The sequence below is a fragment of the Beta vulgaris genome, chromosome 9 (assembly GCF_026745355.1).
Source record: "Beta vulgaris subsp. vulgaris cultivar EL10 chromosome 9, EL10.2, whole genome shotgun sequence".
In the NCBI taxonomy this organism is placed as follows: Eukaryota; Viridiplantae; Streptophyta; class Magnoliopsida; order Caryophyllales; family Amaranthaceae; genus Beta; species Beta vulgaris.
The window spans coordinates 30,050,671-30,063,342 of NC_079210.1; the positions used below are offsets into that span (position 1 = coordinate 30,050,671).

Genomic DNA, 12,672 nt, shown 5'->3' on the forward strand with positions numbered 1-12,672 from the left:
TTCTTTAATTTCTTACTTATAGGATTTGACTCTTATTGCTTGACAGTAATGAGTATTATAGAGTACAAAAATCACCCATGGAGTTGGGCTCTTGAATTAGCTTGATCTTTATATATTATGAGTATAATGTGTTCTAATATTTTTGGATAACAAGACAAAAAGTCCTTTATTGGTAGTCGGATCAATTTGCTCCGTTTTAAGAAAATGATATTCTTTGGTTATCATACTAAATTTTAAATGTTTGCATAATCGACATATTTTCTCCCTTTTAAAAACATTTTTTTGGACTTTAGTACTATTCACATACTTTCTTCTAAGAATCCATTCATTTTTTATTTAAAAGTAAAAAAAAATAAATATAGTCATATGGGGTATTGTTAGATTTATCTCCATGCTTACTTTGAGTATACATAATTTTTACTCATACATTAGGGGCATGTTCTCTTCATTTTTTTTAATTATTTTTCTCGATTTTTTTTTCTGAACTTTCCAGACTTTCCATATGTTTCTTGAACTTTATTTATCTTTTTTATTTTTTTGAACTTCCCTTAACCATTATTCTGAACTTTCTTATTATTCTAAATCTTCCAAACTTTATCTATATATCTATATAAAGCTGGGTACATAAATCTTATGAGTCACGCTCACAATTAATTCGCCAAATGTCAAATCTCATGCCTTCTCATTATTCATATGCCACGTGTAAATTGGAGGAAATCTATTGCTTATGTATCGTTTGCATATTACTTCAAGACGTGTGCCATAATATTTAAAGCTATGAAAGAATATTAAGTAAATCAATTACAATCCTCTTCATTAGGAAAGAGTATTATAATCATCCTTAATCAAGCAAATAAACATATAAAAGATTTATGTACAAGAATTAAGGAAATTTGATTGGAAGAATTATTTGTTATCATCCTTAAATCATTTGCTCCATCAATACAAAAATCATAATACTACACGTGCTGAGTTCATGTGCATCAGTCTCAAATGATCATAAAATATTGTTATACCATTTGCTGAGTTTATTGCTCTACCAATACAAAAATCGTAATACATTAATCCATTGCATCGATTGATATAACGTCACTTAAACAAAAGGGGGAAAAATGGTATATTTTAAGTTATAAATGATTGTTATCTACAAAGTTATATAGTAGATGCGGGTAGAAAGACTTTAATTTTAAAGAAAAAATAAGATTAACAACTTAGTTACATAAAATTAGGGTATAATTTTTTGGACCATGTTTTCTTAAAACATTTCATTAGGCAAATATATATAGATAATTTGACCAAACCAAATTTGTATGATGACCTAGAATGAAATTATGATATCTACACTATTTTTAAGGAAAGTTTAGAAAATATTTTCTCCAAGTATTGAAACCATGAAGCGTCACTATTTCAAGCAAACATTATTTTAAAAATATAAGTAATCTATATATTTATCTAAAAGCAAAAATTATTTTAGCCACGTGAAGAGAATAGAGATTTTTTTTTAAAATCTTTAACTTGAGCAAAGAAAAATATTTCCAAAATTATATTACATCTTTAACTATTAGTTATTACCATAATATATGTTGTACAACATAACAAGGATATAGCACTATTATATTACCTTTGCAAGCACTAAAAAGTTTTCCATATAAATTGTTAGTAAATACTCCAGGATCGTTGACATTGTACAATATAACATGGATATAACATGAATGTCATAAGTCATAGTTCAACACATGAGTTGCAAGCTAATTTTCGAGTATTCTAAATACGAGATCATAAAATTTAAATCACCAGCTAATATTTTTATGTTTAGCTATAATTTTTACAATTGTTGAAATTTGAAATTCAAAATTGAAAAAGGACTTTGAATTTTTTTTGGAAATGACCTCAGTTATCTATCTATTTTTTTTTTTTCAAAAAGTTGTTAAAAACGAAAATCATATGTCACCATTTATTTATTTTTCACGTTTTTCATTAAAACACTATAAAAACCGCAATCAAATCACTACGATTTCTTGCTAAAAATTATCAATTACATCAAATTATGCATAAATCTTTTAATAACTGAAAATTATATTATATGTTTATATCACAACAACTTGCAATACTAGATAGTATATTTATATGAGTTATGAAAATCGTGTAGTTAATATTCCTTGTATAATATAATCCACTAGTTTTGGGACCCGTGCAAAAATGCACGGGAAGTGATTTGCTTAATAAGACAGAATTTTCAATGAAACCAATAGCAGACAACAAATTTTGTAATGAAAGAATAAGTAAAAGTTATATTAACAAACATTACAAAAATGTGTATGAAGTTATACATTTTGGAACACTTCCTTGTAAACAACATTTGTGGTTGTTTTGCACACATTATTCTCTTTATCACAAATCAGAATTTTAAGTCCTTTTTTGCTCGTGACTCGGGAAATAGCGACATATAGCTGACCATGACTGAAAACAGGCCTCGGTAAATACAACCGACGTGCGACAATGATTGTCCTTGACTTTTATTTATTGTCATGGCAAAACACACAGTCAAAGGAAATTGCCGTCTTTGAAATCTGATAGGAAATTTTGTTGAGTCAGACGGTGTTAGTGTCATTCGTGGGATGAATACCTTGTCACCAACATTGCTCCCTGAAATGACAGTAGCTTCAATCACTCGATTGCCTAAATGCTTCACTACCAGCCTCGTGCCATTACACAATCCAGATGTCTGATCAATATTACGAAGCAACATGATAGGCGCACCAACTTTTAACTTAATACTATGATTTGGCAGGCCCGAGCACTTTATTGTGTTTAAGAATTCAGTAGAATATATATCATGAGCCCCTAAGTTCCCTTCATCTTTACTAATTGCATCACAACTCAAGTAAATTTTCTTATCACCTGGAATTGTGGACAACACATGATCATTTACCTTCTCAACTATTTCATTAGTTGGAGCTAGAATTGCTCTTTCTTGGAAGTATTTGGCTTCCCAAAGGTGATCAGTGAGTGAAGGGTATGTGCTGTCGACAATCGATGATATGGGGTCATCTCCACCGTCTATAAGAATATCTTCAGTGATTTCAATATCGACTTCTCCATCATTGGGCCCTCCAGCTCTGCCATCACCAACGCTCAGTATCCATTCTGAGAAGTCCCTTATTTCATTAGCGGTAGACGAAGAAGAACATGATTGAAGTCTCATATTGCGTGTAAGCTTCAAAACCTTACATGAATCCCATAGAAACGAAGAGTTTAACGTCGCAAATACTATATCTTGCCTTGTACCCTTGGGTATAACAGGCAGAATCTGTCTTAAATCACCACCAAAGACAACAACTTTACCTCCAAATGGTCGATGCAAATTATCTCGATCAACAGCTTGCATAATGTCCTTTAAACTCCTATCAAGTGCTTCAAAGCAATATTTGTGCATCATTGGTGCTTCATCCCAGATAATTAGCTTTGTTCTCATGAGCAATGCAGCTAAGTCAGAACCAGGCCTAATAGCTACACACGTAGAGTTTTCACAAACATTGAGTGGAAGCCCGAACCTTGAATGGGCGGTTCGACCTTTTGGAAGAAGTAGGGACGCAATTCCACTTGATGCTACTGGCAAAACAATTTCACCCATCTTCCTAATTGCAGCACACAATGTCCTCCAAATGTATGTTTTACCCGTGCCTCCATATCCGTATACAAAAAACACACCTCCTGATTGGCCATTAACAGAGTGCATTATTTCGTTGAAAACCATTAGTTGTTCTTCGGTTAGACATGGAAACAGATTGTCATATTCCTGAATTAATGAGGGTATGTCATATGAAAGCTCATCCGCTATTAGCTTATTTTGACCTTCAAACACGACTAATTCATCTGGAAAAGGCATCTCACTGAATTTTCGAAGGAGACTGCCATTACTTTGCAGTTTAGCTTCAATATCTGCCAGTGCAAAAGCTTGAATTTGTTCATCCGTTAGAGTTAAATCTGCAATGCGATAGGAAAGATTTAATATTAGCTGCCTTCATTTATGTCATCGTGATCCTTTTTTCGTTGCACAATTATTAAACATGCAAGCAAGCGATACAAAATGTAAGTATGCAAATACTGTACTTTACCTTTGTTTTTATGAATACGACGTTGTTTATATAGAATGTCATCAGATAGTAGGTGCCATGTCTTTTCCCATATGTCTTCTGGTTTAGATAAGCTACCAGACATAAGTAACATGCAAAATAGATTTCGCAGATAATGCCCCGTTTCTCTAAAGCTTGCCTCTGTTATGGCGTCTATGTATTCCTTGTCGTCATCAAGCAGCCCCCTTGCGTAGCAAGCTTCTTTGAAAGTTGGATACACTAACCATCAACCGTTCTTATATCCTCGTAGCACGTCGGCCTTTTACAAAATTAAGGAGCGTTCTTAGATAGTATTTCTCACCAGAACCTGGAGCGACATGGTATACCCTGCCAAGTGCGAACCCTTTCGACCTAGGTGTCCATTCTCGCGTAGGTTGTTTCCAAACAAATTTCGTGGGGAACTCTACATAAGTCAACTGTCTTGCTTCTTCATACTTTTGGTTGCATTCCATCCACGATAAAAACTTTGTGCTATCAACATTAGGTCTATCAAGTACATCTCCCACGTCCATCTGGTCAGTGTAGACGACCGTTTGCTCCCCAGGTAGATGGAAACTCAATCTCTCAACAGCAGGGGTTCGATAGTGAATAGGAAATCCATATATCCTCCACACTGCCTCACAAGCAGATATGTAACGGCAGTCGTAATACATTTTAATCTCATCAATCTTTTGTGGATCATCGCAGCTATTTCTGTTTTGATAAGCAGCAGCAGTTACTCTATCGTAACCCTTATTTATGTACTTGAACAAATACTTTATCGATCTGGATTGATTGCACCATTCAACGTTTATATGGGCACGATACTTACGAAGCAGTTGTGGATTATAAGGAACAACAAACCTATTATCAAGATGCACTCCGTTTTCTCAACCGAGATTCCGTTATCTCTTCTTCTATAAACTGGATATCCTTCCTCATCAACCTTTGTTTCGTCAATAAATCTTTTAGGAAAATGCTTTGTGCACTTTTTTGATCCATGCAAGGTGCATTAGTGTTTGAGGGACCACATGGACCATGTAGCATCATTTCTGTAACAGTCTCATACAAATCCGGATCCTCAATTGGATCTGGTAACTCAGCGCATATAATCTTGTCAATATCGCTTGCCTGTGGATATTTGTCAGCAGGGTGCAGGAAAAGAAGTATATGAGCATGGGAAGGCCACGCTTTTGAAACTCAACTGTATAAACAACTGGAGAAAAAAGAAATATGTATGATCATTATTTGAACAACTTATAAGTAGACCAACTAATCTTGACTGTGTAAATGTTTTGTAAAGTAGTATGAAATTCAATTAATTCAATCATATATATATTAAAGATGAAAAAAGCTGTAGAAATCAACATCATTATACCGGATTTGATTTATACGTACCAGCTTTAACTCGGCCAAATATCTCATTCTCCTTTAGGTCTTTAACCAATTGGTCGAGCTTCATTTTAAAGACTCGACAGATGATATCCGGTCTGTCCTCGGGTCTAAGTCCCCTTTTTTGAACGAATCTGCTTATTTCTGGCCATTTAGCATTACACGTAAAGGTTATGAACAAATCTGGATAACCATACCATCTACAAATGGCCATTGCATCCTGATAGTTCTCTCTCATGTAGCTATGTCCACCTGTGAATGAGGGTGGTATAACAACGCGACTGCCATTGGAAGATCCCTCTGTATCACCTCTTTCCACAACCCCTCTTAAATTCTTCACATTATCTGATCTTAAACTTTGTTGGTTATTCTTTAGAAAGGATAGCCTCTCTGCCTCAATCATAGTGTAACCGTCAACCAAAAATTGTTGATACAACCGACGACATAATAACAAAGTATCGGCTTCATGTTCACGATCTTGCATTCTGTATGCAAACCACTCCGCATAGTAAGTCGTTCTCTTTTATTCGTAGAACTACTTGATGCGGTCTTGTCTCTATGCATAACATCTACTCGATATCCATCTTCCCCATATGGGAAAATCAGTGGATATTGTAACGGTAAATACGATGGGTGAAGCTCAGATATCTGCCTTAATCTTCCATTTTTCCTTTGGACTACTATATCCCTCTTATCTGCTGTATCAATGTCTCCAACTATAAGAGCGGCCACTTCAGATGTTGTTGGAAGGTTATAAGTCCTTCCATCAGAATCCCTTCTTCCAATTAGCCTAAGTTTTAAGTCTTCGCCGTTGTTTGATTCGAAACGATCTCTAGCCATTCTAAAACTCTTGGCCAATGGGTTATGCTGATCAACCATATCCTTCAATTGTGCAACGACACGATCTTCAAATTTATTAGGGTCTTTAGAACTGACGCAATATAGTATGTTCAACGTTAGCATTGCTTTATTATGAATGAGGATGTATATATTACATTTAATACAAATGACATGTTCAAATATTTGCATAAAATAGCACGATACCTTGCCGCATTCTTCCTATTCTGAACTCTTCTTCAGTGTCATATATGTTAATTGAGAGAATTTAGGACGTGCTCCATCGTTCGGCAACAAACTGCCTATCAGGTGATGATTTTGACCTCCAATCTTGTATGTATATGGACCACGACCATGGGTAGTTGGTGCAATTATTCTACCTCCCATAGAAGTGAACGAATACATCATGTTATACCCTCTAATATTATCAAGGAAGTGCGCACTTCTACTATGTCTCTTTTTCAATAGATCTTCCAAAAGTTGGGGTGGACGCTTAAGTAAAGGTAATTGTACTTTTCCTTGCATGCAACACATCCCAAACTTTGGTCGTCCACTCTTATTCCGTTTGTTTACTCGTTCACCAAACCACATTTGTGCTCCACAGAACTCGCAAACACATGTGGGATCTCCCAAATCTGAATAACCTTCTACAATAAAGAAAAAACTTATAACTTTAATTAGTGTTTTAAAGAATATACCAAACTATTATATGCCTTACTGCACGATTATACCTGAATCAATTATTTCTACTCGCGCATTAGAATTTGATAATTGTCAACATCCATATCATTTCCTTCACCATCACTGTCATCTGTAACAAAATTTAAATTTTTAATGCATAAACACACAAGTTTACTAATTGTATAACTTATCTACATACTATTTATGTGCTTATTAGTTAATTAAGTTACTATAACATACCTGGAATGATTCTCTTTGAAACCGATTCAAGGACTTGCCTACTTCGGATTACACGTGTCTTTGATCTAAATGAACTGCATAATCGCATTGGTTGTATAACTTCCGTTGACAGTGGAAATGACGTAGACGCTATGTCAAGCGACAATAGGTGATGTCAGTTGGTCACAACGTTTTATATATTTATGATCATACTATGCCAAACTGAAATAGTATAAACATGGCATATTTATAATTGTTTAATTTATTACTAGAACTTCGTTTCTCTTCAATTATAAGTTTTCGTTGGTGCCTTGCTATCTTTGATGCATGTTCTTTATCTAACGCACAATTTCACAAAATATTAATAGATTGTTTATACAGTAACGTTATTAGACAAATTAACAATCAATAAGTGAATAATTTAGTATAAACAAACCGATACTAATTTGTGTTATAGCACTTAATGACGATTGAGTTGTCATCCACATACAACTAGATCTTGCGAACTTGAAGATGGTAAAATACTGCATTAAGAATAATGTTACATTACTATCTTGCAAGTAATACGTTTTCAAAGTAAAAGAAACTATATACACTCACCATTAGGAATCGGATTACGTACGAATTAGTAGAGAAGTTTGTAATTGTCGACGATAAAGGAGAAATCCATAAGTTGAGGAAAACGCTTATAATGGAAGACAATAAACATGTTAGTTGCATATATAAAAACAAAAGGATAACTAATTATTGTCCAAAATGGTTGGATGATATGTGTTAATTACTTAATCTAATTGCAATTTATCCTGATAAGATCCGTTAAGAGGTAAGTTGTTGCGTGGCATTAAATTTCGTGATCGTATAGGAGCAGAGTTACGCGTAATCTTGCACGCTTTTCTAACATAATAAACTTCCTCTTTTGTCTTGCATATTTTTGTTGAGCTTCTTTTGATAACAGTTGATTGAGTGATGAGTGGTAACTAAAATAAGAAATGTTTTCCACGTTATAGAACATAAATTTGTACGTATATTTAGATGGTTTTGAATTCATATGTACGTTCAATGAAATTAATGTTATAATTCTACTTATGTTATAGTAAGTTGTTCTTGTCAAAGTATACAATAAGCAAATTAAAATAGTTAACATATAAGAATTAAGGTGTAGTATACTAAAAGCGAACTTTGAAATTCCACGTTTGCTCAATAACATAAACATTAGTCATTTATATTGTTAATTTACAAATTAAATAATATAAATTTAGCATGAATTAACAATTTTTTAAATATGTATGAAACAATATTGAATGGATGATAATAACAATTTATTAGTTTAGATAAAATAACACTTACGAATGAAATATGTTTAGAATGCTTAATGAGAAGGACATGACATTTCTATATTCTCAAAAAAATTTGTAAATACATAGTATGATTTACAAGCCCAATATAGATACATAATTATATATATATATATACTTGCTTTAAAGCCCATTATACATTTCCATCTAAACATAACCGTAATATGATACTCTTTATATACTACCTAATACTACCTAAGCTAAACCTTAAATACCTAAACATATGTTAACCAACATATAACTTATATCACCGTAACTATTTAATTTTTTTTTTATGACGTATAACAATGATTTATAAATAGTTGCGACGACAATTGTTTATTTAGGCATAAAGTGATTTATTTAATTTGGCCTTATAATAATATAACTTGTTTTAAAGCGCATTATACATTTCCACCTAAACATAATCTTTACTATAATAAGATTTCGAAGCCCAATATAAATACACATTTATATATATATAACTTGTTTTAAAGCCCATTATATATTTCCATTTCCATTATACGCAATTATTTACTATAATACTCTATTTATACTACCTAATACTACCTAACATAAACCTTAAAAACCTAAGTATATATATAAATCCATCAAAACCAAATGCACCAAAACAATTCATTTTCTCATTCTTTTGTCCGTTCATATTCTCTCTCTCTCTCTCTCTCTCTCTCTCTCTCTCAAAATTCTCTCGAACATTCATTTCCAATCTCTCGAACATGCATGAAGAACATCTTCTCATCAAAAATGGCAACTTTCCTTTGCTTCTATATTTTCCAGATTTATTTGAAATCTATTTACACAACAAAAACAAATTCGATTAACAAAGAAGACAGCAGAAAGTTTCTGATTATCAGAAAAGGGGATTTAGAAATTGGGGAGTTAAATTTCGGAAGTTTTCTTTGCATGCAAATCGGATTGTATGTTCATTGCCATTGATGAAGAATTGAAGAAACGAATTACAGGTGTAGTGCTTTTATAGATTTAAGTTTGCTTTTTTTGTAATTAATTATTATATTAGTTCATGAATATATGATAATTTTGTAGATCTAACATTTCATCTTCTTAAAAAACAGTAAATTAAAAACATGCATCTATATCCTCTATTTTTTTCTTTCGTTTTTAGTTTGTATGAATCTAGATATTTTTTTCGCATGCATGTGACAAAAAAAAGAATTAGCTGAAAATATTACGATATCTGAATATCTAATTTGTGTTTTCCTTGTAATTTACATGTTGATCTATATATTTTGTTGATAATCTTTATGGTTAAATACATTAAAAAAAATCAGTTACGCATTAAAATAATGAACGTATTAAATGGTTTTGACTCTACATTTCTTGCAACCAAATTGCACAGAAAATTATGAAATATAAAGTATAACTGTAAATTATGTAATATTGTTAAAATTTTAATTTTTTCACTATTTACTACCTATATTATTTCATGAATATATGATTAATGCATCAATCTTAAATTACGATTAAATTTGCATGCATATCATCAATTTAATTTTTTTTCGTATTTAATATGTATGAATCTGTAAATTTTCTCGCATGCATGTCACAAAAATACGAAATATAAATTAAGTAGAAATATCATAATACCATTTAAAATTTGAATTTTTGCTAATTATTTCCTATATTATTTCATGAATATATCATTAATTAATCAATCTAAAATTATACCTTTTAAAAAACCGTAGAATAAAAAACTCAAGTATATCCTAAAGTGCTTTATTGTTAAATATAAGCTTCAAGAAAAATTAATTTCTCGCATGCATGTCACAAAAAAAAAAATAGTTTACTATCCTATTATCTGAATATTTAATTTTTAATTGTATTTTATGTTGACTGACTATGAAATGTAGTTGATGATATGTATCACTTAATAGATTAATAAATAATAATATATAATTTTAAAAATAAAAATCGTAGTAAATAATCATATATCATTTAAAAAATAACATCGTAAAAATAATATCATTTTTAAAAATTTATAAATGTATGAAATATCTATCTATAGATATATAGAATCGAATATAATTAAAAAAGTAGTTGATAATATGTAGTTGATCCTTTAAAAAAGTAGTTGATATCCTTAATCGTATATCCTTAAAAGTAATTTTTTTCAATTTATATTATGTTCTGATTTTATAAATGTAGTTGATAATATTTATGATTTAATAGATTAATAAATAATCATAAATGCTTTTAAAAAATTCGTTGAGAAGTAGTTGATAATATGTAGTTGATTCTATAAAAAGTAGTTGATATCCTTAATCGTATGTTTTAAAAGTATTTTTTTCAATTGTATATTATGTTCTGATTTTATAAATGTAGTTGATAATATTTATGATTTAATAGATTATAAATAATCATAAATCTTTTTTAAAAAATATCGTTAAATACATAAGCTATGTTTGTTTTTTTCGAGAGTTTGCTTTGGATGCAAAGGATGGTGGCCATTGAAGAAATAATGTGAGATGAAAAGGTAGTCTTCTCTTTTCCTCTTTATAATTATTAATAATTATATACTTTATATACATGATAAATATAAGATATACTCAATTAGCTTGACTTATGTATGTTATAGTAAGCACATTTCATGATGAATAACTTTATTTGTTTAGTCAATGTTTGATTATTCCATAAATTCTCCACAAATATGAATAAAAAAAATGTAAGAAAGTAGTTTATATTGTTTCATATCTTCTTGAAAAATTGTTTTGATTTAATTTTAGATGGAGTAGAAAATGTTAATATATATATGGGAAATAGTAATAGAATTCAACCATTTATGTTTGCATTATTTTAAATACGCGATGCAATATTTTACCATCATGACTAAGCATGATATAATTAGAAAATATATCACTACAAATATAAAAACTTGGCAAAAACCATTAGTCTATTACAACATATGAAACATGGGTCCTGATGAATCTGTTGGTGTACATAATAATAAGATTAAGTAGTTTTAATACAAATGTATCCACAAAATATATGCCAACATAGTAATCCTAAAATTATACTATACAGTTATACTAACCAATAATACATACCATTAGGAATATCAATTTCAGGAGATAAAAGAATGGGTACACTCAATTCCTGTGTTTTCCTTTTATTTTCAATCAAGCTTCCCTTCCTCCTTCCCCTACTGACCTTGTCATCATCATTTGTATTAGACGTTGTCTTTGTATGTAGATCATTATCTCTATTGTTACCTGGAATTAATATGTTTAATATAATATGGCTTAGTTAATGTCAATTCACAACTATGTTTAAAGTAAGTAACTACATATTGAAAAAAAGAATTGCAAATCAACTTACCATTAGAAATGTCAATTAAAGGAGTTCTTTCAGTCGAAAGATTTGACAATTGGCTTCTACTTCGCTTATCGTTCAAAATTGATTTCCTCCTTTGCATAGCAACCTTTGCATCATGAAGTTGATTTGAATTGTTACAAACAATTGGAGTATTGCCACCAAAATCGTTTTCTTTTCCGTAATCTGAAAGTTTCTTTACACGTTTACTATTAGAGGAACTCATTTCTCTAATTATTTTTTATTAACGCATAAAAATATGGTGTAATTTGAAAGATAAGAACAATATATGATTAATTTGTCTAAATGACCATGAAGAATATATGTGCGTTTTTAGTGGAGTGGAGGTATTATATAGAGTCTAATATGCTAAAGTTTCCTTAGTAGTTATATATCTTATCATATATATAGAGTCTAATATGCTAAAGTTTCCTTAGAATATGGTGGAGTGATCTAAAGTATCTTAAAATATTATGTGAGCAACGGTTATTACGAATATCATATAATTGGAATGTTTCAACTAATTTCCGAATAAATCAAAGACTCAATTCCTAGTATTAAGCTTGTCAATATCTCTCACATTTGGAAACAAAATGTTCATGATCATATAGGTTAAATAACCGTAATTACGGCCTTTTAATTAAGTTGATTTGATGTGCATTTGGAAAACTTTCCTAAATTTCTATAGTTATTTATTTAGGAATAATAACGTGTTTTATAGAAATTATTTTATAATAATTGATATT

The 12,672-nt window shown here is 30.7% G+C and overlaps 1 pseudogene; it reads right to left on the minus strand.

The window, feature by feature from the left end:
• Positions 1–2,271: 2,271 nt before the first annotated feature.
• On the minus strand, positions 2,272–12,152 carry LOC125493587 (uncharacterized; annotated as a pseudogene).
• Between the last annotated feature and the right edge of the window lie 520 nt (positions 12,153–12,672).